The sequence below is a fragment of the Salmo trutta genome, chromosome 15 (genome assembly GCF_901001165.1).
Source record: "Salmo trutta chromosome 15, fSalTru1.1, whole genome shotgun sequence".
NCBI lineage: Eukaryota > Metazoa > Chordata > Actinopteri > Salmoniformes > Salmonidae > Salmo > Salmo trutta.
The window spans coordinates 60,325,162-60,352,457 of NC_042971.1; the positions used below are offsets into that span (position 1 = coordinate 60,325,162).

The window sequence follows — 27,296 nt, forward strand, 5'->3', positions numbered from 1 at the left end:
TGGTTCATCTGGTCTACCTTACAGTGTAGTGGTTCATCTGGTCTACCTTACAGTGTAGTGGTTCATCTGGTCTAACTTACAGTGCAGTGGTTCATCTGGTCTACCTTACAGTGCAGTGGTTCATCTGGTCTAACTTACAGTGTAGTGGTTCATCTGGTCTAATTTACAGTGTAGTGGTTCATCTGGTCTACCTTACAGTGTAGTGGTTCATCTGGTCTAACTTACAGTGCAGTGGTTCATCTGGTCTACCTTACAGTGTAGTGGTTCATCTGGTCTAACTTACAGTGCAGTGGTTCATCTGGTCTAACTTACAGTGCAGTGGTTCATCTGGTCTAACTTACAGTGCAGTGGTTCATCTGGTCTAACTTACAGTGTAGTGGTTCATCTGGTCTAACTTACAGTGTAGTGGTTCATCTGGTCTAACTTACAGTGTAGTGGTTCATTTGGTCGTTGTCTCCAGACTGGCAGCCTGTGATAGGTGTCCCCAGTCCGAAGCAGCCAGACAGGAACTGCAGTTGAACAGATTGTAACAAGCCAGGGAACCGCAGGGGAGGAGAGGAGCCTGAACCACTACTCTTCTCCTCCATCTCAGACAGGAAGGAAGAGATCTGACACAACGCCTCCAGACGGACCTGAGCACAGGAGAAGCATAGAGAAACACAGTGTTTTACTAACATTATTGTAATCCTCCATGTTGAATGAACGGACGACTACGGTTGTTTTGTAACAGAGAATGCGTTCTCAATAAAGGGTTAAAATAAAATAAAAATCTTATATTCAAGTCTTTGATAATGATTCTACAATGCTGCAGTAGGGATAATAGACCCACCACTAGCGCAGTCACTAAAATAACGTATTTAGTTTAGGGCTGGGAATTGCCAGGGACCTTACGATATATAAAAATACTTTGGTACCGATTATGTATTGCGATTCTCACAATTTTATGTTTTTTCGGTACAATACTGCAATTTTATTTATTACAATTTAATTCCAAACATATTGATCACTAAGTCTGCTGCAGAGAAACAAGATAGAGCATGGAGTTTTGATCAGCCAAGGAAATAAGTGCTGAAAACACATTAGCTCGCTATTTAAAAACAAGATGGAAAACAAGCAATGGGATGAGAAATATTGCCGTTTTGGCGCCGGTACAGCCAACTAGCTCTAGCTAACGCTACCTATAGTAGTTTTATTTATTATTTTTGACTAAATGAATACTTGCAGGCAAATATCGATAATAATATCATCCAAAAATAATATTGCGATGTGTAACTGTATCGATTTTTATAAATACTTACCTCTGCCCTCTGCTGTTGTTGGTACATGGCCAGTGTGATGGCCTTGGGGTCTGCCTGGCTGCCTGCCTCTCTCTCCAGTAACGACGAGGGTGGGGTCGGACGGAGCAGGCTCCCACAGAGGAAGTGAAAGACCTGGCTGAGCACGCTGGGCGAGCTGCCCGCCCCGCCCTGGCACATGGAGCTGGTAGTGGGGCTGATGCACTGGCGTAACCGCTCCCACGCATCCTTCATGATGCCCAGGGAACAGAGTGGTAGACCTGAGTCAGGGTCAGAGGACAAGCGGTTATATAGTTGACCTCTCATTCATCAATCAATCAAATGTGGTTATATTATTATTTTATTATTATTATTTTTATTATTTGACAATGCTGGTCATTTATGAACATCTGTGCCACCCCTCATAGCCTGGTTCCTCTCTAGGTTTCTTCCTAAGTTTTGGCCTTTCTAGGGAGTTTTTCCTAGCCACCGTGCTTCTACACCTGCATTGCTTGCTGTTTGGAGTTTTAGGCTGGGTTTCTGTACAGCACTTTGAGATATCTGCTGATGTAAGAAGGGCTATATAAATTGATTTGATTTGATAAAGCACTTTCTACATCATCGGTTGTCACAAAAGTGCTTTACAGAAACCGGGCCTAGACCTCTAATTCCATCTTCTATTGTGTGATATCATTTGGGGATTGCTGTGACGGGTTGTGTGTGTGTGTGTGTGTGTGACTGTGTACTTCCTGGATTGATAGTTAGATCATATTCAGTGAGTCATTTAGTACCCATTCTATTCTTGAAGGAGTTTCTGGACTGGCCTGCAGATGGTTTTCTACTGCCCATGGTGAATCTGCTCTGTTCGGTCTTTGGGCTGAGTAGAGAATCTGTAGATGAAGTTGATTTCCTGTAGAAAGCAGACCAGGTATTTATAGTAGATGAAAAAACAATGAATACCAGGGCTAATGTACTGAAATATACACAAACACACACATATTGACACCAATGCCCAAATCAACAATACGACACACACACACACACCCCCCCTGACTCCTTCCCTCCCATCCACAGACCCACTCACCTGGCTCCAGTGCTCTCCGCCTGCCCTGTCTCTTCACTCTGTTCCTGCCACGCGGGCCGGACCCCCAGGAGGAGAAACACACAGCGGGACACAACCAGGTGGCAGGCTACAGGGAATGACATGCCCTCTTCGGATCCCCTCTGCCGCTCCCAGCCCTGCCTGTTAGGGGGCTCTCTTTCTGGGGTGCCGGGGCTCTCTGTGCTGCTGGGAAGGGTGGAGGTCCCGGAAGACTCGTAGACAGTCTCGTTCTGCTGCAGCTGCATGGCCTCCCGCGTGGCCAGGAAGCACTGGAGGACCTCTATTGGGCAAACAGAGATGGGGAGATTTAGGTGTGAGAGTGTGTGTGTGTGTGTGTACACTACACTTCAAAATCATCATGCGACATACGAAGACCAAAGACATGGCCCAGTTTACCCGGCAGGTACATACTGCTGATGCTGGGTGTGTCCTCCTCTGGCCCCTCCTCCTGGTTGTGTTCTGCAGTCGTGGGGAGGAACTGCCCTCCCTGGTGAGTCCCATGACCTCCACCGTGACCCCCCAGCTCAGGGTCCTGATCTTTCCCCTGGTCCGCCTGTTGCTCCCTACCAGAGGGACCCGGTTCCTGCCGGTCCTGCCCACTGGGACTCTGGAAGGAATAGAAGAGACAGCATGAGACAGTCACATGAGACACAAAATGAGACAGTTCCATATGAGACACAAAATGAGACAGTCGCATGAGACAGCATGAGACAGCCGCATGAGCCAGCATGAGACAGCCGCATGAGACAGCATGAGACAGCCGCATGAGACAGCATGAGACAGCCGCATGAGCCAGCCGCATGAGACAGCCGCATGAGCCAGCCGCATGAGACAGCATGAGACAGCCGCATGAGAGACAGCATGAGACAGCCGCATGAGAGACAGCCGCATGAGACAGCATGAGACAGTCGCATGAGAGACAGCCGCATGAGACAGCCGCATGAGAGACAGCCGCGAGAGACAGCCGCATGAGAGACAGCCGCATGAGAGACAGCCGCATGAGACAGTCGCATGAGAGACAGCATGAGACAGTCGCATGAGAGAGCATGAGACAGTCGCATGAGAGAGCATGAGACAGTCGCATGAGAGACAGCATGAGACAGTCGCATGAGAGACAGCATGACAGTCACATGAGAGACAGCATGAGACAGTCACATGAGACAGTCACATGAGAGACAGCATTAGACAGTCACATGAGAGACAGCATTAGACAGTCACATGAGAGACAGCATGAGACAGTCACATGAGAGACAGCTATAGCTCTTCAGGTTGAATGGAGATATCATTCAGAAAACTGTCTTGACATTAAGTCAAATCAAATGTTAATAGTCACATGCGCCAAATACAACAGGTGTAGTAGACCTTACAGTGAAATGCTTGCTTACAAGCCCCTAACCAATAATGCAGTTAAAAAAAATATGGATAAGAAATAAAAGTAACAAGTAGTTAAAGTGCAGCAGTAAAATAACAAAAATAACAATAGCGAGACTATATACAGGAGGTACCGGTACAGAGTCAATGTGTGGGGGCACCGGTTAGCTGAAGTAATTGACGTAATATGTAGGTAGAGTTATTAAAGTGATTATGCATAGATAACAGAGAGTAGCAGCGGTGTAAAAGGGGGGGGGGGCAATGCAAATAGTCTGGGTAGCCATTTGATTAGATGATCAGGAGTCTTATGGCTTGGGGGTAGAAGCTGTTTAGAAGCCTCTTGGACCCAGACCTGGCACTCCGGTACTGCTAGAACAGTCTATGACTAGGGTAGCTGGAGTCTTATGACCATTGTTAGGGCCTTCCTCTGACACCGCCTGGCATAGAGGTCCTGGATGGCTGGAAGCTTGGCCCCAGTGATGTACTGGGTCGTACACACTACCCTCTGTAGTGCCTTGCGGTCAGAGGCCGAGAAGTTGCCATACCAGGCAGTGATGCAACCAGTCAGGATGCTCTCGATGGTGCTGCTGTAGAACCTTTTGAGGATCTGAGGACCCATGCCAAATATTTTCAGTCTCCTGAGGGGGAATAGGTTTTGTTGTGCCCTCTTCACGACTGTCTTGGTGTGCTTGGATCATGTTAGTTTGTTGGAGATGTGGACGCCAAGGAACTTGAAGCTCTCAACCTGCTCCCCTGCAGCCCCGTCGATGAGAAAAGGGGCTGGCTCGGTCCTCTTTTTCCTGTAGTCCACAATCATCTAATTTATCTTGATCACGTTGAGGGAGAGGTTGTTGTCCTGGCACCACATGACCAGGTCTCTGACCTCCTCCCTTTTGGCTGTCTCATCGTTGATCAGGCCTACCACTGTGGTGTCATCGGCAAACTTAATGATGGTGTTGGAGTCATGCCTGGCCATGCAGTCATGAGTGAACAGGGAGTACAGGAGGGGGCTGAGCACGCACCCCTGATGGGCCCATGTGTTGAGGATCAGCATGGCGGATGTGTTATTACCTACCCTTACCACCTGGGGGCGGCCCGTCAGGAAGTCCAGGATCCAGGTGCAGAGGGAGGTGTTTAGTCCCAGGGTTCTTAGCTTAGTGATGAGCTTTGATGTCACTATGGTGTTGAACGCTGAGCTGCAGTCAATGAACAGCATTCTCACATAGGTGTTCCTTTTGTCCAGGTGGGAAAGGGCAGTGTGGAGTGCAATAGAGATAGCATCATCTGTGGATCTGTTAGGGCGTTATGCAAACTGGAATGGGTCTAGGTTTTCTGGGATAATGGTGTTGATGTGAGCCATGACCAGCCTTTCAAAGCACTTCATGGCTACAGACGTAAGTGCTACGGGTCTGTAGTCATTTAGGCAGGTTACCTTGGTGTTCTTGGGCACAGGGACTATGGTGGTCTGTTTAAAACATGTTGGTATTACAGACTCGGACAGGGAGAGGTTGAAAATGTCAGTGAAGACACTTGCCAGTTGGTCAGCGCATGCTCGCAGTACACGTCCTGATAATCCGTCTGCCCCTGCGGCCTTGTGAATGTTGACCTGTTTGAAGGTCTTAGTCACATCGGCTTCGGAGAGCGTGATCACACAGTCTTCCGGGAACAGCTGATGCTCTCATGCATGTTTCAGTGTTATTTGCCTCGAAGCGAGCATAGAAGTGATTTAGCTCATCTGGTAGGCTCATGTCACTGGGCAGCTCTCGGCTGTGCTTCCCTTTGTAGTCTGTAATGGTTTGCAAGCCCTGCCACATCCGACGAGCGTCGGAGCCGGTGTAGTACGATTCGATCTTAGTCCTGTATTGACACTTTGCCTGTTTGATGGTTCTTAGGCGGGATTTCTTATAAGCTTCCGGGTTAGAGTCCCGCTCCTTGAAAGCGGCAGCTCTAGCCTTTAGCTCAGTGCGGATGTTGCCTGTAATCCATAGCTTCTGGTTGGGGTACGTACGGTCACTGTGGGGACGACGTGATCGATGCACTTATTGATGAAGCCAATGACTGATGTGATGTACTCCTCAATGCCATAGGAAGAATCCCGGCTAACAGTCCTACACATCTGTCCAGTAACTATCTGTTCATGGGTAATACCTGTTTGCTGTTAGCCAGGGACTGTGTGTTGACTATAGTCCTACCTGTTTGCTGTTAGCCAGGGCCTGTGTGTTGGCTGTCGTCACTGGAGAGTCTTTGTGTGCCAGCAGAGCACTCCTGATCTTGTACACCATCTCATAGATCTCTATCAGCATCTCACACGGCTCGTACCTGACAAGGAGAAGAGGTATTACGTTATGATACATCATTCTCCTGGCACACACACTACACATTGCAGGACTGGAGCCATTTCATCTGCTCTAGAGACTCATATTGGATACATTTCATAAAACATGCAGCCACAGATTGAAATCAAGTCAGAAATGGGTCAAATGTAGGGTTTCAATACCTGAGAATTAAAGGGATATCGGTTTTGGCAACGAGGCCCTTTGTCTACTACCCCAGAGTCAGATGAACTAATGGATGTGATTTGTATGTCTCTGTGTCCATTGCGCTAACTAGCATTAGCGCAATGACTGGAAGGCTATGGGGATCTACTACCATTCTGGCAGATCCCCATAATCTTCCAGTCATCGTGCTAACGCTAGCCAGCAATTGGGCTAGCGTGAGTTAGCAACGCAGAGACATAAACATGGTATCCACGAGGGAAGTAGATAAATTGCCTCATTGCCAAAATCGAACAGTATCCCCTTAAGAAAAACTTTTATGTCTGTATTTGAAAATCGTATCACAGCTTATTTAAGCAGCTCCACTCACTTGTCCTGCCAGTAGGCCTCATCCTGTAGCCCTGTGTGTTTGAGGAGAGCAGCCAGGCTGCAGCGACACGCTGTCTCTAACAGGGAGTCACCCGAGGGACCGCTGTTATCCCAGTCTGCCAAAGATAACACAGAATGTTTTTTATTTTATTTATCAAAACACAAACGCCACAAATGACCTAGGACCTCTCTAAATCAGAGGTTTCAAAAAGGTATTGGGTTGATGGTGATGTCAGCATCATATTCATTCATAATAACTCTAATGAATGACGAACCCAAGAAGAAAATACTGTAGACAAGAGATTCTGCTTTTATGATTTTATAATCTGATAAAACGTCCTTCCTCTGGAAACAACACACTTTATGAATAGCCCCTCACAGTCACTGAAGTCATTATCACCCACACAGGATGTCACAGTGTTGCTGTGTGTGTGTACGTACATGTGAGTGTGGTGGGTGTACGTATATGTGTGTGTACATGTGTACGTGCATGCATCTGTGTGTGTGTGTGTGTGTGTGTGTGTGTGTGCGCATCTGTGTATGTCTCCTCTTAGTCCTACCCCTGCTGATGGCGTACTCCTTCATCTTCCTCCACAGGCCTCCGGCAGGCTCTCTAGACGATCCTAGAGCCAGCTCCATCAACATGCTGTTCTCCTCGCTCAAACTCAGGTCTGCCAGCTTGGCATCAGGACAGCCAAGCAGCACTGCCTCGGTGAGCCACGCTGTGCTAGAGTCTGCAGGCACAGACACACAATAACACAGGCACTTATTATTACAATGAAAAGCCTGACGAAGGCCTTCGGGGTGAAATTCTGCACTAAACTGTAGAAGAATTCAACACTGTGTGGGCACGTATTTGTCTCAATATGACTTTTTTTTTTACCCTGTTACCTGCAAGTTACTGGCTGAGGAGACAATACTTCTGAAGGTATTACTACCATGGTGAGGAGTTCAAAGAAGAATTTGGGGTGGCAGGTAGCCTAGTGGTTAGAGCGTTGGGCCAGTAATCCGAAAGGTTGCTGGATCGAATCCCCGAGCTGACAAGACAAAATTCTGTCGTTCTGCCCCTGAACAAGGCAGTTAACCCACTGTTCCTCGGTAGGCCGTCATTGTAAATAAGAACTTGTTCTTAACTGACTTGCCAAGTTAAATAAAATACATTTAAATATACAACCTAAACACCCCACAACTAGTTTATTTTCTGATGATCTATTGTACTTGACCTGGAATTAGACTTGAGAGTGAAATCTTTTTAAAGATTGAACGGATGCTGTTCATCATAGTTGGTGTGTGTCATGTCACATAGAAATATAATTACTAGAACGAACAGGTCAATGTTTGTGTGTGTGTCATGTCACATAGAAATATAATTACTAGAACGAACAGGTCAATGTTTGTGTGTGTGTCATGTCACATAGAAATATAATTACTAGAACGAACAGGTCAATGTTTGTGTGTCATTACACACCCAGTTGTTCAAAGTCCATCTCCAGTCCGTTCCTGAGGAGAGGGTTACACAGCCAGTATTCTGATGTCCTCTCTTGGACAGAGGGAGGCGGTCCCTGCAGCATCCCTCCCAGGCAGCGTCCAATCGCCAGAGCCACAGATCTCTCCAGGTCCAGAAGCCACACCCATCCGTCGTCCTCCGCCCCTACGTGGCTAGGACCTACCCTTTCAGCGTCACCTGGAAGCACACAATTAATCCATAACATCATGACACTAAGGAGCTCCTGGACACTGCTACATTTTCTACTTCTTAGCAGCAATCATCTTAAAATCAGACGTTCTGTTTATACACAAAACGTTACTTCACTTCCTGTTCATTAAATGATCTCCATCTTTCTTCCTGTCTCTCAGTGTCCCAACAGAACAATGCCATTGGCTATCCATGACTGGTCTGGTGGTCCATACTGTCAGGGGCTGGAAACCAGTAGTAATGAAACAGGATGTCTCCCCCTAGTAATCTTGTTCCCAGGAACGCTCTGGGCAATTAGCCAGTCTGGGGACGAAGTTACCCCCCTAAATGTCCTACCCAGCAGTCCTGAACACGCTGCCTCCAGTCGACACCTACCCAGCAGTCCTGAACACGCTGCCTCCAGTCGACACCTACCCAGCAGTCCTGAACACGCTGCAGTCGACACCTACCCAGCAGTCCTGAACACGGTGCCTCCAGTCAACACCTACCCAGCTGTCCTGAACATGCTGCCTCCAGTCAACACCTACCCAGCAGTCCTGAACACGCTGCCTCCAGTCAACACCTACCCAGCTGTCCTGAACATGCTGCCTCCAGTCAACACCTACCCAGCAGTCCTGAACACGCTGCCTCCAGTCAACACCTACCCAGCTGTCCTGAACACGCTGCCTCCAGTCAACACCTACCCAGCAGTCCTGAACACGCTGCCTCCAGTCGTCACCTACCTAGTGGTCCTGAACATGCTGCCTCCAGCTCCCTCTCCTCCAACAGGGCGGTGTCTGGCAGCAGGCAGTTGAACTCATTGAGGTGCTCCAGCAGACAGAGCAGGTGGGTGAGCAGCGGGCGTACCACCCACAGGGGTAGCAGCAACAGGGAATACATGACCTGGCACAGCAGGCTGCCCGCTACAGAGCTCAGGAGCACCGCTAGGGGGAGGGTGGGGGGAGGAGGGAGGGAGATTCAGAAGAGCTTTGTCAGCTTATGTGGTACGTCAAGGCCGCTACGTCTCCAGTTAAGTAACACAAATGAGGAAAAAGTTGTATTTAGGGCTGTTGCAGTGACCGTATTACCGCAACACCAGATGAGATACGCTTATTAGTCCTGTGCCATTATTTTATATCAAATTATTTTATATTAAATTATTTTATAGTAAGAAGAATGAAATGAAAGAATATTTTTCCCCATTCCTGAGCGAGAATGCGCATATGAAGTTGCTATGTTGAGCAAAAAAAATTATCATTTGAAACAGGTCCTATTTGCTAGATTTAGAGTTATTTGGCAACTTTAGTTGTGAATGATATAAACCTTAGAATGTCTTAGAAATCAAAACATATACAATGGCTTGCAAAAGTATTTACTCCCCCTTGGCATTTTTCCTATTTTGTTGCCTTACAACCTGGAACTAAAATGGAGTTGAGGGGTTTGTATCACTTGATTTACACAACATGCCTACCACTTTGAAGATGCAAAATATTTTTTTTACATTTACGTCATTTATTGTAAAACAACAAATCAGACAAAAAAAAAACAGAAACGTTGAGCGTGCATAACTATTCACCCCCCCAAAGTCAACACTTTGTAGAACCACCTTTTGCAGCAATTACAGCTGCACGTCTCTTGGGGTATGTCTCTATAAGCTTGGCACACCTAGCCACTGGGATTTTTGCCCATTCTTCAAGGCAAAACTGCTCCAGCCATTTCAATTAGGATGGGTTCCGCTGGTGTACAGCAATCTTTAAGTCATACCACAGATTCTCAATTGGATTGAGGTCTGGGCTTTGACTAGGCCATTCCAAAACATTTAAAATGCTTCCCCTTAAACCACTCGAGTGTTGCTTTAGCAGTATGCTTAGGGTCATTGTCCTGCTGGAAGGTGAACCTCCGTCCCAGTCTCAAATCTCTGGAAGACTGAAAAAGGTTTCCCTCAAGAATTTCCCTGTATTTAGCGCCATCCATCATTCCTTCAATTCTGACCAGTTTCCCAGTCTCAGCTGATGAAAAACATCCCCACAGCATGATGCTGCCACCAACATTGCTTCACTGTGGGGATGGTGTTATTGGGGTGATGAAAGGTATTGGGTTTGCGCCAGACATCGTGTTTTCCTTGATGGCCAAAAAGCTACATCTGACCAGAGTACCTTCTTCCATGTGTTTGGGGAGTCTCCCACATGCCTTTTGGCAAACACCAAACTTGTTTGTTTATGTTTTCTTTAAGAAATGGCTTTTTCTGGCCACTCTTCCGTAAAGCCCAGCTCTGCGGAGCGTACGGCTTAAAGTGGTCCTATGGACAGATACTCTAATCTCCGCTGTGGAGCTTTGCAGCTCCTTCAGGGTTATCTTTGGTCTCTTTGTTGCCTCTCTGATTAATGCCCTCCTTGCCTGGTCTGTGAGTTTTGGTGGGCAGCCCTCTCTTGGCAGGTTTGTTGTGGTGCCATATTCTTTCAATTTTTTTATAATGGATTTAATGGTGCTCTGTGGGATGTTCAAAGTTTCTGATATTTTTTTATAACCCAACCCTGATCTGTACTTCCCCACAACTTCGTCCCTGACCTGTTTGGAGAGCTCCTTGGTCTTCATGGTGCTGCTTGCATGGTGGTGCCCCTTGCTTAGTGGTGTTGCAGACTCAGAACAGGTGTATATATACTGAGATCATGTGACAGATCATGGGACACTTAAATAAAGTCCACCTGTGTGCAATCTAACTAATTATGTGACTTCTGAAGGTAATTGGTTGCACCAGATCTTATTTAGGGGCTTCATAACAAAGGGGGTGAATACATATGCCTTATTTTTTCATTTCACTTCACCAATTCGGACTATTTTGTGTATGTCCATTACAAGAAATCCAAATAAAAATCCATTGAAATTACAGGTTGTAATGCAAGAAAATAGGAAACGCCAAGGGGGATGAATACTTTTGCAAGGCGCTGTATGGGCTGCATGATGTGACTACAGGCTATTGATGATTTGAGAAAGTAGCAAAAAAAAGCTTGCTCTCTGTTCCTTGCCTCTGGCTGGAAACGCTGGTCTCTAATCAAGTGATCATATTTTCACCCATCAGACTATTCTCAATTTAATCTTGTCTTTACTAGGATGTAAAATTAGTTTTGACTTAAAAAAGGGCCCATTATCAAATGGGCAGGAACAGGGACAAGGGAAAAAATACATGTCATCCGTATGCACTGGAAAAACGACTGGATGCCACTTTCCCTCCGAGTCGTTTCACTCATAATTCGCCGTGCGACAAGTGATATTCCACCCAAACTCTTTATGCCATGTGCTCTCCAACCCCTGTTCCTGAAGCTACCCAGTGCTTCATTTGGGAAACTAAGTGAAATCTGCTCAGGAACATCGATTGTAACATGTTGTCATAAAGAAAGATATTTCATTCAACTGTTGACAGCCCCTCTCTCTGCACACTGGAGAAAGGAATGAAGGAGAGAGAGCAGATGGAAACACACGGTGGTGAGATATTCTGTAGCTAAAGGTAACGGGTCAGCCTATTCATTATGAAAATTACAAAAAAATGCCCTATTACTACTAGGGTATTCAAAATCAAATACTAATTTACTATAACTTTAGGCGAACTCTGAATTTAATTTAGGCTAGACCATTTATGTACCAAAGATATCTTCAATCAGTCTTTTTTTTTATGTTTTTCTGCCATGTGTACTATTCAGTGGGCTATGTACTGTATAATGGCACAATCATTATTTTAATTCAGGTTTTTTTTTTTTTTTCAGGCTTGGGCTCATATATAGGCCTATGCATATGGATAAACTCTTATATTCATATGGGTGTTTTGAATTTAATCACCTCCTTAGAAAATGCTGTCCATTTCAATAGGTTAGGCTTTAAAACAACATCCACAAGGACCATGTTTAACACTCAGTTTCAACCTGTTGTTGAACTTCCATCTTTAAATTGATCAAATCACAGTGAGGTGAGTTTTAAAAGCACGATACAGTGTTTGATGTGATTTTAGATTTAATTTGCATTGATGTCAGAGTGGTTAGAGGGACAATAGAGCCCTGACTAACAGGCCAGTAGCGACCTGAGGATCATTAGCGAGTTGGGTACTACAAAACGCATGTCCAGAGCGCATAACAGGAGATTACCGTGACTCGACGGTATTTTTACTGCGCTCATTACTCACGACTGCCGATGTAGCGGTAATACGGTCACCGCAACAGCCCTACCCATGTACAATAGCTGCCTAGTGTTGGGTGAATCCTGAAAAGCTGCATGTACAAGCATTTCACTACACTCGCAACACCATCTGCTAATCATGTGTATGTGACCAATAAAATTTGATTTGGTATTGAGTGGAACAGAACGCTACAGTAACATCTGGCTGGTCGCAGCAACATCTTTAAACCACACTGAGTCAGTCAGTCCTGAGTCTTCCTCACTGGAGGAGTTACAGTGCTCTGGGGTGCTCGGGGTCACTCTGACTGAGTGACCCCGGACACCCGCAAGGTGGGGTCGATTTATACAAATGAAGGAAAGAGTGTTACGTGGATGTGTATAATATTCTGAAACTGTTGGCGATAGTGCTCTGATAAAGGAACTTGCTCTGAAACGAATCAGCATGAAACATTATGGAAGGCAATTCGTTGGCGTTCCGGAATCTTCTTCCAGCATTTCTGGTATACAACATAGCATAATGGTGATTTATCTGTGATTAATGCGTAAAACGCGGTCTTTAAGGCATCGATCTCTTACTGTGTAGCTTGTGGATTACGTGCTTCTGTTCTATGTGCAGATCTATAAAGTGTTATGTAGGCTATATCTGTGACGATTTGTGCATAAGACATTGCAGGATAAAGCATGGTTATCTTACTGTGTAGCTTGTGGATGACGTGCTTGTCCAGAGAACTCTCCTCCAGTAAGATGGTGGACCTCCTGAAGGTCTCGGCAGTGTAGGGTAGCAGCAGGCATAGGTGTTTGTGGAGCAACGTCACACTGCTGTCATCCTAGAGGGGTAGACGGGAGGAATAAGGAACTGAGCAGCTCACAGCACCTCGCATACTCTTTTATAATTCAATAATACATGACATCATTATGCCACTTTTCCAAGATGGCTTCAGCAACGTATCTCACGTTAAATATCTGTAGAATGTCAAGCTAAAGAAAATCTAACCATGTACAGTAGAAGGTAAAAATGGACCAGTACCAACAATGGACCGGTACCTCTGTGTTGGTCTGGCTGTAACAATGGTCTGGCTGTAACAATGGACCAGTACCTCTGTGTTGGTCTGGCTGTAACAATGGGCCAGCAGGTGTTTGTGCAGGGCTGACAGGAGGTTGTGGAAGTGAGAGGGAGGGTCTGTCTGTCTCTGGGACCGGCTGGACTGCTGCTTGTCACTGTTCTTCTCCAGCTCACCAAACGCCCGCTCCTGCAGGGCAGGCACCACGCAGCAAGAGATAGTCCATTATTACCCAGCTCGTTACAACCCCCTATTAAACTTTTGCTGACACATGTATAGATGAGAAGCTGGAGACATGATGTTTTTAACGAACACCTATCATGTTTCTATGTGTATGGAGGAAATAAACATTCATACAAAAGGGAAAAACTACAGCATACTTGTGATGGTCCACAAACAATTTAATAGATGTCACAACCAACGTTTCTAATCTATTCCACACAAATACATGTGTTAATGCAGTACACCTCTCCCCCACTGCCAGTCGTACCGTGTAGAATCCGATGCTGAGCAACAGGGTCTTGAGCAGCATCTCAGCCAGGTGGAGATGGTCGTGGAGGGCCTCTGGGCTGGGGCTGGGCCGGTCTGGGCTGGAGGTCAGGGCCAGGGGTGGCCCCAGGGGGCCAGCCCCAGCAGTCAGCTCCCCAGGAGAGGAGTATCCCAGCAGAGAGGCCACATGGGACTGCTCCTGGAGGCTGTTCAGAACCATGTCCAACTGCAGACGCTAGGGGGGAGAGGGAGATATGAAGGGTTAGGCTAGGTGTGTTAAGTTACCTGTCCTTTAGAGAGGCTCTCTGGGCCCTGAGGTAGCAGTAGGCTAGGCTAGGTGTGTTTAGTTACCTGTCCTTTAGAGAGGCTCTCTGGGCCCTGAGGTAGCAGTAGGCTAGGCTAGGTGTGTTTAGTTACCTGTCCTTTAGAGAGGCTCTCTGGGCCCTGAGGTAGCAGTAGGCTAGGCTAGGTGTGTTTAGTTACCTGTCCTTTAGAGAGGCTCTCCCAGCTCTCTGGGCCCTGAGGTAGCAGTAGGCTAGGCTAGGTGTGTTTAGCTACCTGTCCTTTAGAGAGGCTCTCCCAGCTCTCTGGGCCCTGAGGTAGCAGTGAGTGGAGCAGTTCAGTTCTCTCCCTGAGGGGGGGCAACAGCAGAGACGCTCCGATGGACAGAGTGTTTATCACCGCCTGAGGAACACACACACACACACACACACCTTAGTGATAGTTCAGCACTGGCTGGGGACCTCTGGGGATATACACAACAGAAAATAGTAGACCCTGAATGCCTGCAAACAATTGCATTAGTAGTTCTAATGAGTCTATTGACTTCTTTCACAAATCTAGCTAATGTGTCTTTATTAAGATATGCTTGATATGGTGACATTAATCGTGTCTGTTGTACCTGTTGTATGGATTCAGGTACACTGGAGTCTATGAGCCTGAAGAGCAGGTTTCGGAGGGGCCTCCCTTGGGCCCCTAGTACTGTGGCCCCTGTGCCCCCAGCATGGGCTAGAGAGAGGTGGATGGACAGCAGCTTCATACATAGCAAGACAAACTGGTGGTGCTCCCTGAGAGAGAGACAGAGAGAGAGAAAGATAGAAAGAGAAGAGAGAGGCAGAGGGGGGAGAGAGAGAGGCAGAGGGAGGGGGAGAGAGAGGCAGAGGGAGGGGGAGAGAGAGGCAGAGGGAGGGGGAGAGAGAGACAGGGGGAGAGAGAGAGAGGCGGAGAGAGAGAGAGGCAGTGGGAGGGGGAGAGAGAGAGGCAGAGGGAGGGGAGAGAGAGGCAGAGGGAGGGGGAGAGAGAGGCAGAAGGAGGGGGAGAGAGAGGCAGAGGGAGGGGGAGAGAGGGGGGAGAGAGAGAGGCAGAGAGAGGAGAGAGAGGAGGAGAGAGAGAGGAGAGAGGGGGAGAGAGAGGAGAGAGGGGGAGAGAGAGGAGAGAGGGGGAGAGAGAGAGGAGAGAGAGCGAGAGAAAGAGATAGTGAGAGTCTCAGTAACTGTAACTGTCCTTCAGATGAGGCCATATGTCCTCCAGCTTCACTACATGCCTCTAGACTTGTGCCAAGTTTTCCCTTGAATGGAGGGAGGGAGCGAGGAAGAGACAGAGGGAGCGTTCATAACCATATAAAATGATCACTCCTCTCAGGAGAGGCATTTGTGCTAATGTTGTGTTGGTAAGATCATTGGCCCTGTTATCTCTAAAGTGATTACAGAACAACAAGGTATAAATGCTTATTCTGTTTTGACATACACAAATAGGTTTGTTGACCACTGCAGGAATTGAACCCATGACCTTGGTCTTACTAGAGTCATGCTCTTACCAACAGGGGGCATGTTTAACCTCTTGGAGAGGAAAGGGATATGTTGTTTTACCTCTTGGAGAGGAAAGGGATATGTTGTTTTACCTCTTGGAAGGGAAGGGATATGTTGTTTTACCTCTTGGAGGGGAAAGAGATATGTTGTTTTACCTCTTGGAGAGGAAAGGGATATGTTGTTTTACCTCTTGGAGGGGAAAGGGATATGTTGTTTTACCTCTTGGAGAGGAAAGGGATATGTTGTTTTACCTCTTGGAAGGGAAGGGATATGTTGTTTTACCTCTTGGAAGGGAAGGGATATGTTGTTTTACCTCTTGGAGAGGAAAGGGATATGTTGTTTTACCTCTTGGAGGGGAAAGGGATATGTTGTTTTACCTCTTGGAGGGGAAAGGGATATGTTGTTTTACCTCTTGGAGAGGAAAGGGATATGTTGTTTTACCTCTTGGAGAGGAAAGGGATATGTTGTTTTACCTCTTGGAGGGGAAAGGGATATGTTGTTTTACCACGGAGGGGAAAGGTATATGTTGTTTTACCTCTTGGAGGGGAAAGGGATATGTTGTTTTACCTCTTGGAGAGGAAAGGGATATGTTGTTTAACCTCTTGGAAGGGAAGGGGGCATGTTGTTTTACCTCTTGGAAGGGAAGGGATATGTTGTTTTACCTCTTGGAGGGGAAAGGGATATGTTGTTTTACCTCTTGGAGGGGAAAGGGATATGTTGTTTTACCTCGGAGGGGAAAGGTATATGTTGTTTTACCTCTTGGAGGGGAAAGGGATATGTTGTTTTACCTCTTGGAGAGGAAAGGGATATGTTGTTTAACCTCTTGGAAGGGAAGGGGGCATGTTGTTTTACCTCTTGGAAGGGATGAGTGCAGGGGGCATGTTGTTTTACCTCTTGGAAGGGATGAGTGCAGGGGGCATGTTGTTTTACCTCTTGGAAGGGATGAGTGCAGGGGGCATGTTGTTTTACCTCTTGGAGGGGATGAGTGCAGGGGGCATGTTGTTTTACCTCTTGGAGAGGAAGGGTGCAGGGGGCATGTTGTTTTACCTCTTGGAGAGGAAGGGTGCAGGGGGCATGTTGTTTTACCTCTTGGAGGGGATGAGTGCAGGGGGCATGTTGTTTTACCTCTTGGAGGGGAAGGGTGCAGGGGGCATGTTGTTTTACCTCTTGGAGGGGAAGGGTGCAGGGGGCATGTTGTTTTACCTCTTGGAGGGGAAGGGTGCATGTTGTTTTACCTCTTGGAGGGGAAGGGTGCAGGGGGCATGTTGTTTTACCTCTTGGAGGGGAAGGGTGCATGTTGTTTTACCTCTTGGAGGGGAAGGGGGCATGTTGTTTTACCTCTTGGAGGGGATGAGTGCAGGGGGCATGTTGTTTTACCTCTTGGAGGGGATGAGTGCAGGGGGCATGTTGTTTTACCTCTTGGAGGGGAAGGGTGCAGGGGGCATGTTGTTTTACCTCTTGGAGGGGAAGGGGGCATGTTGTTTTACCTCTTGGAGGGGAAGGGTGCAGGGGGCATTTCTCCTCCTATCCCGTCACAGTATCTCTCCAGGAAACTGCGTAGGTAGGTAAAGGTGCTCTCCTCCAGGTCCACACAGAACGGTCTATGCCATGCCACCAACTGCCTGTCCAGCCCAGGAGAAAATAAACAATTAAATAAGGAAATAAATAATGAAACAAGCCTGTCCAGGAATAACTCATTTTATAAACACATCAATGAATAATGCAATGCCCGAGCTGCAAGATGAGATCAGAAAAACACAGAGACAAGAGGACAAATAGCTGTCAGACGGAAAATCTCTTTTTGTTTTTTTCATCCATCAAACAAGGATAGATGTGGCTTTGAATACATATAGCTAGCTTGACTGTTTTCAATTCAAACGGTTACTCTTTCTGCGTAGTGTTCAGGAGGCACCACTGGAAGAAAAAAAACGGTGAAACAGGGAGGTAACCATTTGAACTTGTCCAATAAATACTTGTTTTCCAAATGAACAAGACCCTGAGATCTTCCTTCATACCTGTCAGTGGGGACAGCGGTCCAGGCCAGGCTGTGGGAAGTGCCAGCGGTGATCTGCTGGATTGACACTCCTTCTAGACCGATCACTTTCTTCGGCTTGGTGACGGGTGTGGAGGTGTGCCCCTGGCCACACTGCCCCATGGCATTGTTTCCCCATGCGTACACCTCATTTTCTGACAGGAGGAAGGGAATAGAAGAATATGATTGTGTCCAAATTTTTCAATGTCTTCAAGTCAAGTTTATGTTAATACAAGTAGCCGAAAAAGTAATGCGTTTTGCTAAACACTTTATGTTAGGAGGCTTTACAATGTGTTATAATTAAGCAATAAGGCACAACGGGGTGTGGTATATGGTCAATATACCACGGCTAAGGGCTGTTCTTAAGCACGACGCAACGCGGAGTGCCTGGATACAGCCATTAGCCGTGGTATATTGGCCATATACCACAAACCCTGAGGTGCCTTATTGCTATTATAAACTGGTTACCAACATAATTTGTCATACCCGTGGTATACGGTCTGATATACCACGGCTGTCAGCTAATCAGCATTCAGGGCTCGAACCATCCAGTTAATAATAAAGTTTATAATGTGTTATTGTCTGTATTTACTGGATCCGTATGACGAGGAGGTTGGATGGTAGGCTAAATCTGAATCTGATTTAGTGGTGTCAGTGAACGGTATCATTGTAGACCCATGAAGAACTTTTACAAACATGGCCATCTGTTAGTCTCTCACCATGGGACAGAGCCAGACAGTGGCTGTCCCCACAGGAGATGTCGATAATCTTGGTCACACTGAGCTCTTCGATGAACCTGGGTCTCAGAGATGTGGTTTCAGAGGAGCCACAGCCCAAACATGAACCACAGCCCCACGCAAATACCTGAGAGGGAACAATGAGATCAGGGTTCAGGAACAGTAGACAAAATGACTATGAGGCCTTTAGCTGTGATTTTGCATGAGAAAATAAGACCGAATGTGTTCATGTAAAATGTATGTTAATATTTTAGTGTTTATTTAGCTGGTTTAAAGCTGACATACTGTAGCAGGATGAGCAGTTATAACATGTTTAAAAAACATGAACTAGGTGCGTTGAATGAGCAGTATCGTACCTGTCCAGCAGAGGTCAGAGCCAGAGATGACTGGCTCCCAGCACACACCTTCCTGATGATGAACCCATGCAGTGCTTCGATCACCTTGGGCCGGTACACACGGTTAGTGTCCCCGTGACCCAGTTTACCTGCCACACCAAATACAGCAAAATCAGTCACCCTGAACAACGTGGTAGCCTGGTCTCAGATCAGTTTGTGTTTTTGCCAAATCCGTTGCCATTGTTGTTTGGCACGACAATTCCAGACTGGCGCCGAGACTAACCATGACCATAGCTACTGTAAAACAGACGGTGTGAAATGGAGGTAGGGAGAATTCATGATAAGAGTATTTTAATAATGTGTTCTGTTAGTGTCTGGTATTTAGACGAGAGATTAAGTGAAATGTCATATACTGTACAAGTGATTGGACCAGCCCAGGGACATTATCAGCTATCTCAACCCTTTATCTCCCCCTCCGAAGGACATTATCACCTCTGACTTACTGACGGGCCGCCCCCAGGTGGTAAGGTTAGGTAACAACACACCCGCTACGCTGATCCTCAATACAGGGGCCCCTCAGGAGTGCGGACTCAGGCCCCTCCTGTACTCCTTGTTCACTCATGACTGCACAGCCAGGCACGACTCCAACACCATAATTAAATTTGCCGATGACACAACAGTGGTAGGTCTGATCACAGACAACAACGAGACAGCCTATAGGGAGGAGGTCAGAGACCTGGCCGTGTGGTGCCAGGACAACAACCTCTCCCTCAACGTGATCAAGATAAATGAGATGATTGTGGACTACAGGAAAAAGAGGACCGAGCACGCCCCTATTCTCATTGATGGGGCTGCAGTGGAACAGGTTGAGAGCTTCAAGTTCCTTGGTGTCCACATCACCAAGCACACCAAGACAGTCGTGAAGCGGGCACGACAAAACCTATTCCCCCTCAGGAGACTGAAAATATTTGGCATGGGTCCTCAGATCCTTAAAAGGTTCTACAGCTGCACCATCGAGAGCATCCTGACTGGTTGCATGGTATGGCAACTGCTCGGCCTCTGACCGCAAGGCACTACAGAGGGTAGTGCGAACGGCCCAGTACATCACTGGGGCCAAGCTTCCTGCCATCCAGGACCTCTATACCAGGCGGTGTCAGAGGAAGGCCCTGTCTAGGTCCAAGAGGCTTCTAAACAGCTTCTATCCCCAAGCCATGAGACTCCTGAACTCCTGACATCTATGCATAGTCACTTTAATTAACTCTACCTACATGTACATACTACCGCAACTAACCGGTGCCCCCGCACATTGCATTGACTCTGTATCGGCACCCCCCTGTATATATTGTTATTTTTTACTGATCCTCTTTAATTACTTGTTACTTTTATCTCTTATTCTTATCCGTATTTTTTTAAACTGCACTGTCGGTTAGGGGCTCGTAAGTAAGCATTTCACTATAAGGTTTTCACCTGTTGTATTCGGCGCATGTGACTAATCAAATTTTATTTGAATCAAACTGTTATCTCCCCCTCAGAGAACCATTATCATCTCTGTATCATACTGTTATCTCCCTCGCCAAAGAACCATTATTATATCTGTATCATCATATATCTGTATCATCCTTCTAACCCACACCCCAAAAAAAATAAAAAAAATAAAAAAATATAGATGTACTATTGTAAAGTGGTTGTTCCACTGGATATCATAAGGTGAATGCACCAATTTGTAAGTCGCTCTGGATAAGAGCGTCTGCTAAATGACGTAAATGTGGCCATGTGCTGTTCTAATCTCCACCCGGCACAGCCAGAAGAGGACTGGCCACCCCTCATAGCCTGGTTCCTCTCTAGGTTTCTTCCTAGGTTTTGGCCTTTCTAGGGAGTTTTTCCTAGCCACCGTGCTTCTACACCTGCATTGCTTGCTGTTTGGGGTTTTAGGCTGGGTTTCTGTACAGCACTTTGAGATATCAGCTGATGTAAGAAGGGCTTTATAAATACATTTGATTTGATTTAAATGTAATACTGTTATCTCCCCCTCAGAGAACCATTATCATCTCTGTATCAAACCGTTCTTTCCCCCTGAGAGAACCATTATCATCACTATCATACTGTTATCTCCCTCACCGAAGGATATTATCATCTCTGTATCAAACTGTTATCTCCCCCTCAGGACATTATAATCTCTGTATCAAACTGTTATCTCCCCCTCCAAAAGACATCATCTCTGTGTCATACTGTTATCTCCCACTCAGAATGACATTATCATCTATGTATCAAACCATTATCTCCCCCTCCGAAAGACATAATCTCTGTATAATACCGTTATCTCCCCCTCCGAAAGACCACACCATGCGTCCGTCCTGAGCCACAGCCATGGTGTGAGAGCTACCGCAGGCCGCCTGACCCACTCCACTGATATCCTTCACCAGCGTAGGCACGTTACGACTATGGCTGTCACTGTGGCCTGGAGAGACAGAGAAAGATCGTCATGACTGTGACCGTCACTGTGGCCTGGAGAGACAGAGAAAGATCGTCATGACTGTGACCGTCACTGTGGCCTAGAGAGACAGAGAAAGATCGTCATGACTGTGACCGTCACTGTGGCCTGGAGAGACAGAGAAAGATCGTCATGACTGTGGCCGTCACTGTGGCCTAGAGAGACAGAGAAAGATCGTCATGACTGTGACCGTCACTGTGGCCTGGAGAGACAGAGAAAGATCGTCATGACTGTGGCCGTCACTGTGGCCTGGAGAGACAGAGAAAGATCGTCATGACTGTGGCCGTCACTGTGGCCTGGAGAGACAGAGAAAGATCGTCATTACTGTGGCCGTCACTGTGGCCTGGAGAGACAGAGAAAGATCGTCATGACTGTGGCCGTCACTGTGGCCTGGAGAGACAGAGAAAGATCGTCATGACTGTGGCCGTCACTGTGGTTTGGAGAGACAGAGAAAGATCGTCATGACTGTGGCCGTCACTGTGGCCTGGAGAGACAGAGAGAAAGATCGTCATGACTGTGGCCGTCACTGTGGCCTGGAGAGACAGAGAAAGATCGTCATGACTGTGGCCGTCACTGTGGCCTGGAGAGACAGAGAGAAAGATTGTCATCGTCCATCATCACTTTTACTTGTCTGATAATAATAATCCTACATTTATTTTCTAAAGCAGTTTTCAAATACATCTAGAAGTCACTGAAAGGTGCTCTGTCTGATGATGTTATTTCAGTGTCAATTCCATACAATGTTTGAAATGAAGGTTTGAAATGAAAAGAACAGGAACTCTACCCAGTCTGCCGAAGTCACCTTCTCCCCAGGTGTACAGCTCTCCATCGTTGGTTACAGCAGCACTATGTCTGTAGCCAGCAGAGACACACACCACAACCTGAAAGTAGAAAACATTGACGAATCATATGAAAAGTGGGAAGTAGTTTTATTTTTGGGTATTCAATAAAAATGTCTGCTTTCATCCTAGCCTCGATTCCAGAACTGATTCAAGCTGATTCTCAAACGAAACCACGCTGCGACGTCTCGTACCGCGAGACTACGCTGCGACGTCTCGTACCGCGAGACTACGCTGTGACGTCTCGTACCGCGAGACCACGCTGTGACGTCTCGTACAGCGAGACCACGCTGCGACGTCTCGTACAGCGAGACCACGCTGCGACGTCTCGTACAGCGAGACCACGCTGTGACGCCTCGTACCGCGAGACCACGCTGTGACGTCTCGTACCGCGAGACCACGCTGCGACGTCTCGTACAGCGAGACCACGCTGCGACGCCTCGTACCGCGAGACCACGCTGCGACGCCTCGTACCGCGAGACCACGCTGCGACGCCTCGTACCGCGAGACCACGCTGTGACGCCTCGTACCGCGAGACCACGCTGCGACGTCTCGTACCGCGAGACTACGCTGCGACGTCTCTTACCGCGAGACTACGCTGTGACGTCTCGTACCGCGAGACCACGCTGTGACGTCTCGTACAGCGAGACCACGCTGTGACGTCTCGTACAGCGAGACCACGCTGCGACGTCTCGTACCGCGAGACTACGCTGCGACGTCTCGTACCGCGAGACTACGCTGCGACGTCTCGTACCGCGAGACTACGCTGCGACGTCTCGTACCGCGAGACTACGCTGCGACGTCTCGTACCGCGAGACTACGCTGCGACGCCTCGTACCGCGAGACTACGCTGCGACGCCTCGTACCGCGAGACCACGCTGCGACGTCTCGTACCGCGAGACCACGCTGCGACGTCTCGTACCGCGAGACCACGCTGTGACGTCTCGTACCGCGAGACCACGCTGTGACGTCTCGTACCGCGAGACCACGCTGCGACGTCTCGTACCGCGAGACCACGCTGTGACGTCTCGTACCGCGAGACCACGCTGTGACGTCTCGTACCGCGAGACCACGCTGTGACGTCTCGTACCGCGAGACCACGCTGTGACGTCTCGTACCGCGAGACCACGCTGTGACGTCTCGTACCGCGAGACTACGCTGTGACGTCTCGTACCGCGAGACTACGCTGTGACGTCTCGTACCGCGAGACCACGCTGTGACGTCTCGTACCGCGAGACAACATCCATCCTAAAACACAATGAGCACGGGTTAGTCTCCATTGCAGGCTTACTTTGCCCAGCAGAGGTCCTTGTATTATCTTGGGGTATTTCTGAGTGGCACTGTTTCCATGTCCCAACTTCCCATAGTCTCCGTCGCCCCAACTGAAGACCTCTCCCTCCCCTGTGACAGCCAGGGTGTGGCCATCAGAGCCCTTGGACGAGGAAACCTAAAGCACAAAACAGAACGACAAACAGTTCAAATCAGCAGGTGCCCTATCGCCTCTGACCACAGACCATCCGGAGTCATGTTCTGTACATTTCCAAACTATTCTACATGTTGAATTTCCGGAGTTCGTCGACACCCAACAGGTGATCGACTGCACAGGGCCAACGTTATGGTGAGTCTTTTACCTTACACATGTTCCTCGGGGGTTCCAGGGCCAGCTTCTTGGGCATGGACTGGTTGTTGGAGTCTCCCAGACCCAGCCGGCCATAGCTGCCCTTCCCACAAGCCTTCACTGAGCCGTCCGCGGACACAGAGAACGTGCAGTACTGTCCCGCTTCAATCTAGAACAGAGGAAAGAGGAAGTGGAAAGAGAAAACATGTCATTCAACAGAACTAATCATCTCAAACTGGACATGACATTTATGACATTATTTCTGATTCATTCAAATGCATTTAGCTGCAAGTAATCAACTTATTGTCCTGTTTCCGTGAGCTGATCAAGGAGACAGATGAAGCTGTGTTTTTAATATACGCTTTGGTAAGTGTATACCATGACTCGGAGCTGACAGAACAGATTGCGGTCCACTATGTCAGACAGATGCCCGATTCACACTAGAGAGCCCACCTGAACCGTACTGTGCTGGCTCAAATATTTTCATATTGTCCTTTCCAGCAAAGTTCCAGTAACTATGGTGGATTCATAGCCAGGCTAGCCCAGTACAGCTCGGCATGATCATATTTGGCCCTACAGTGTGAAAGACGCTCGACAGGGTTGTAGAGTACCATTTGAGCGTCGCTGAAGCCCTGTGCCAGTTTGGGCTGTAGGATCTTCTCCAAGGTGCCCTCAGCCAGCTGGTGAGAGCTGTTGCTGCCCCACACATACACCATGACAGCATCGTTCTCCACTCCACCAGGGGTGGCTGAGCCCGCGCTGCACGAACACAAGCAGTTGGATGCCAGGTTACAGATCTGATGGGGAAAGGAAGGACATTTACATACAGTGCTGCAGTGTAAAAATCTGTCAAACAGATAAACAGTCTGTCTTGCTTGATGTAAAATATTTAGTAAGTGTTAACGCATGTTTGTCTTTCGATCCGTATCTTACAGTATAACTGACAGAAATAATAAGCCCTTGGGAGATGAATGAAGTTCACTGAACTGTATTGAATACAGTGTTGCCATAGCTTTACGCTGTCAGTCATCATTCAGATCCAGACCTAGAAAACACAGATATTTCTAATTGCTTTAGTCCAACCAACCTCTTCAAACAGGCAGAGAGCAACGTGGGAGAGACTGCAGAGTCCATCTGCATCCTTCTTCAGGGCCTGAGAATTGAGAGAGTCTCCACGGAAACCCTAAGGGAATAAAAACAGAACATTAGAGGGTACTGTTCCAGGACACTGACAGAACATTAGAGGGTACTGTTCCAGGACACTGACAGAACATTAGAGGGTACTGTTCCAGGACACTGACAGAACATTAGAGGGTACTGTTCCAGGACACTGACAGAACATTAGAGGGTACTGTTCCAGGACACTGACAGAACATTAGAGGGTACTGTTCCAGGACACTGACAGAACATTAGAGGGTACTGTTCCAGGACACTGACAGAACATTAGAGGGTACTGTTCCAGGACACTGACAGAACATTAGAGGGTACTGTTCCAGGACACTGACAGAACATTAGAGGGTACTGTTCCAGGACACTGACAGAACATTAGAGGGTACTGTTCCAGGACACTAACAGAACATTAGAGGGTACTGTTCCAGGACACTGACAGAACATTAGAGGCTACTGTTCCAGGACACTAACAGAACATTAGAGGGTACTGTTCCAGGACACTAACAGAACATTAGAGGCTACTGTTGCAGGACAATTGAGCCCATTTGGCTTGAAGGACAATGAAAAAGGAGGTACAGGTAATGTTTTACTACAAAGAGAAGACTTAACAGTTCACAACTGACATCCTTCAGTTACCACTTCTCATAGCCTTCCGCCAATTATAGAAAATACACTAAAACAATACCACATAAATCTCAATACCAGTCTGTTGGGACGACAATAAAACAATACCACAGAAATCTCAATACCAGTCTGTTGGGACGACAATAAAACAATACCACAGAAATAATATCTCAATACCAGTCTGTTGGGAAGACAATAAAACAATACCACAGAAATAATATCTCAATACCAGTCTGTTGGGACGACAATAAAACAATACCACAGAAATAATATCTCAATACCAGTCTGTTGGGACGACAATAAAACAATACCACAGAAATAATATCTCAATACCAGTCTGTTGGGACGACAATAAAACAATACCACAGAAATAATATCTCAATACCAGTCTGTTGGGACGACAATAAAACAATACCACAGAAATAATATCTCAAAACCAGTCTGTTGGGAAGACAATAAAACAATACCACAGAAATAATATCTCAATACCAGTCTGTTGGACGACAATAAAACAATACCACAGAAATAATATCTCAATACCAGTCTGTTGGGAAGACAATGAAACAATACCACAGAAATAATATCTCAAAACCAGTCTGTTGGTACATTACCACCCTGTCATATATATCTACATTTCGAGATCCACTTGAAAAGTTGCTGGTGGAGTTCTTTATCACCGAGAAGATAAAAGCTTTCTGGTGGAATATTTCCTATTGATTAAGTGACTAGTAAATCAAGTGGACACACAGACAGACGAGGCAGCACCACCACACTGAGGAATGGACCAGGCTTTTAGCTCCAGGCATCAGGCCAGGATACACAGTAAAATGAAAAAGTAAATATGATTTACAACGAGGGGAAATGTTACGCTGCCACCCGCTGCATTAGTACCCTCCACAATACACACACTGAGTGTACAAAACATTAAGAACACCTGTTCTTTCCATGACAGAGACAGACCAGGTGAATCCAGATGAAAGCTATGATTTCTTATGGATGTCACTTGTTAAATCTAATGTTTTGTACACCCATATGGAAATAGGTTTAGTGCCTAAAAAAAGGGGTTAAATATGAGTAAAAAAATGGTGCATTCAGAAAGTATTCAGACCCCTTGACTATTTCCACATTGTTACATTACAGCCTTTTTTTATTTTATTTTTAACGGATGAAGTCATTTTTTTCCTAAACAATCTACACATAATTCCCCATAATGGCATATGGGGTATTTTTTGCAAATGTAGTACAAATACAAAAAAAATATTACATTTACATAAGTATTCAGACCCTTCACTCAGTACAATATTGAAGCACATTTGGCAGCGATTACAGCCTCGAGTCTGCTTGGGTATGATGCTACAAGCTTGGCACACATGAATTTGGTAAGATTCTCCCATTCTTCTCTGCAGATCCTCTCAAGCTCTGTCAGATTGGATGGGGAGCATTGCTGCAAAGCTATTTTCAGGTTTCACCAGAGATGTTCGATCGGGTTCAGATCCGGGCTCATGCTGGGCCAGTCAAGGACATTCAGAGACTTGGCCCGAAGCCACTCCTGCGTTTTCTTGGCTGTGTGCTTAGGGTTGTTGTCCTGTTGGAAGGTGAACCGTCGCCCCAGTCTGAGGTCCTGAGTGCCCTGGAGCAG

The 27,296-nt window shown here is 46.9% G+C and overlaps 1 pseudogene; it reads right to left on the minus strand.

The window, feature by feature from the left end:
* The window catches only part of LOC115148355 (probable E3 ubiquitin-protein ligase HERC1), a 90,595-nt pseudogene that overhangs the window by 53,367 nt on the left and 9,932 nt on the right, over positions 1 to 27,296 (minus strand).